General features: G+C 37.1%; 1 non-coding gene across 1 annotated transcript; it reads right to left on the bottom strand.

Moving 5' to 3' along the window:
- Positions 1–1,853: 1,853 nt before the first annotated feature.
- On the bottom strand, positions 1,854–1,957 carry LOC115066815. The gene has a single exon (XR_003846257.1). It is a non-coding gene; the product is annotated as a U6 spliceosomal RNA (small nuclear RNA).
- Between the last annotated feature and the right edge of the window lie 890 nt (positions 1,958–2,847).

Here is a 2,847-nt window from a genome sequence, read left to right as displayed (position 1 = left end):
ACTCTTTAACCTAACAGTGTCAAAGCTTCCAGAGTCAGGCCTGCATATTTTGGAGGACTATTACTCTGCCTGCTGCCTCAACAGCATAAAAAAAGACAGAAAGGTCCACATCTCAAAGTGTGCTCTTTTTTGTGTGTTTTTGTATGTGTACATGTTTGGGGCTGTGGGTACAGGTGAGTGTGCAGGTGTATGTGCACATGAGTTCACATATGTTTGAAAGCCAGAGTTCTATGTTGGGTGTCTTCTTCAATCACTTCTCCACTTTACTGTTTGAGACAGGGTTTCTCACTAAGTCTGGTGTTCACCAATTCAGCAAGACTGGCTGTCCAACAAGTCCTAAGGATCCTCTCTACCTCCACCTTCCTAACTTTTTTATATGGGTTCTGGGGATTGAACTCGGGTCTTCATGCTTGCACAACAAGAACTTTACCAACTAAACTATTCCCTCAGTACTGCCAAACTATGGTTTTAAGAATGATATTAAGTCTATAGACTAATTACATCAGAGTAGCAAGTGGACATAGACATGATAACTATGGAATAGTAACACCAGAATTCCACCACTTAGGGTATCAAACCTGACCGCTTCTAATGCAAAACTGAAAACCAATCAGTCAAACAATTTTTCTGACTCAAGATTATTCTATGTGGAGAAATTCAGAAGTATTGCATGCATTACTTTGATAATATTCATTGACATAAGGTAGAAATTAGGGAGCACCAAGACCAGCTAATGCATTATCTGTTTTATTAAACAATGATACCATTGAGATATAGTTTTCATTTAGTCATCTGTCCAGTCAAAGGGTTGTTTCTCTGATTGTTGAGATAAACAAGGAAGACAATATGACTGAATCAGCCTACCAGCATATATGTTAGAGTGGCAAGACCTCTGGAACTTGGTGAAAGAGAAGGGTTTTTCCCCCACTATGTCCTACCTGGGCAGACACTGTGGGACATGTTCACCTGTGCCCTTTGTTCCATGGGCTGGATGGGTTCACTGAGACACTTACCTTGGATAGAGATTTCTGTGGAACGTTCACTGAGTGGTCAGAGGATTTCTTTCCTTCCAATGAAGAAACTGTATCATTTCATTTATTTTAAATTTCATGTCTGGAGCTGGGACAGATAGATGGCTCGGCCATTAAGAGTCTTCTTACAGAAGATCTAAGTTCAGTTTCCAGCACTCACATGACAGTTAATCATCTTTAACTCCAGTTCCAGGGGATCTAATGCCCACTCTGGCATCCCTGGCATTGTATGCCCTTGTTGAGTTTACATATATGCAGAGCATTCATACACATAAAATAAAATAAAATATTTTATTAACATTGCTTTCTTTAAGAAATAACATTATATTGAAAGACTTGGTATAAGTGGAGAATTTGGAAAGGGCAAACTCACTATAGGGAAAGTGATGAATTTCACATTATTGTTGAAGTTTGATTGTACAGTTTTGCCAGTAAACAATATTCAAATATTATAGTAGACATATAGAATTTCAAATTTATATTCTAAGATATAGGTATATATTTTTAGTTTGAGGGTTGTATCTGTTTAGTTATTATAGTATTTTCTACTTCTTTTTTTTTTAACTTCCAGACTATGAGTTTTATCTTTAAAAGTTCAATTAGGGCATAGGTGAAGGCATACTGGGGCTGTAGAAAAGTAATAGAAAAATGATGGGAAACTTCTTGGTGCTTGATAATGGAGAAGCCCAGGACCATGTATGGAGTGAGGACCAAAGCTGGGCCTTATGGGAGGTGGAAGGTTCTTTTGAGAGAATCATCCTCCAAAGATCAAAATCACAGAGGCCTCCCTTGTCCCCAGCGTGAAGTAAAGCCTCTGCCATGCAAAAATATGAATGCTTCATGAATTTGCATGTCACCCTTGCACGGGGTATGCTAATCTTCTTGGCATGGTTCCAATTTACTATATGTGCTACTGAAGGAAGCACAATAAAAAATTTTTTATTTCACTTACAAACTAGCCTTTAGAAGGGCTTTAGACACTGTAGTGCTTTTGCATGGAAACATTGTGTGTTCTTTAGGCACTATTTCAAAAACAAAGCTATGTTGTGTACTAGAAAGTAAAATTAACTGCATCTAATCTTTGCACAGCCTTGTAGACAGTGATACTAGAAAATTTCAGTTTCAAGAATTGAACCTTTTTGAAATGTAGGTAGCATTAATAATTCTGAATGCAAAGATCTAGGATATAGGAACATTATCCTATTCCAAACTCATCATTGTATATGTTTTCAAATATAATATACATTAATTTAACACACTGAATATTTCAGTCAACTCCATGGAAGTTAAATATGAAAGTAAATTTCCACAACTTTGAGAAACTTCAATTTACCTTATTGGTTATGTGTAATTTGAATAAGTATAGGGGAAAATATATGGATATGAGAAAGAACAGAGAAGATATTATAGAATTGATACTGGGAAAAAGGACCAACATAAAAGTCTATTCCAACAGGATATATGCTAAAATTAAACAACCAAACACATGAAATACAAGAGTTAACTAAAAAATATAAAAGAACAAATTTTTTAAATAAGCAACAAAATGAAACAGAAATTACTCTAACCTCTGCCAGTATTTCTTCTTCCTTGGGGTGAAGATGATATCCCACTCCTACCACTGTCTTCTGTAGCTGAGTGCAGGTAGAAGGTTGCTAGTCTCATTAAGTCAAAGAACTTAGATCTGCATGGAAGGATTATGTCATACCAGGCTTTCTGTAGTAATATCCTGCTGAAGTGCCTCCCTTAGTGTCTTACTCACCCTGCCTGCCCACCCCGACCCCCACAGGGTAGCTGCAGCTTTCTCTCTGGTGTG

Source organism: Nannospalax galili, unplaced genomic scaffold (assembly GCF_000622305.1).
Source record: "Nannospalax galili isolate Female #2095 unplaced genomic scaffold, S.galili_v1.0 scaffold224, whole genome shotgun sequence".
NCBI lineage: Eukaryota > Metazoa > Chordata > Mammalia > Rodentia > Spalacidae > Nannospalax > Nannospalax galili.
This window is presented reverse-complemented; position numbering and strand designations above follow the sequence as displayed.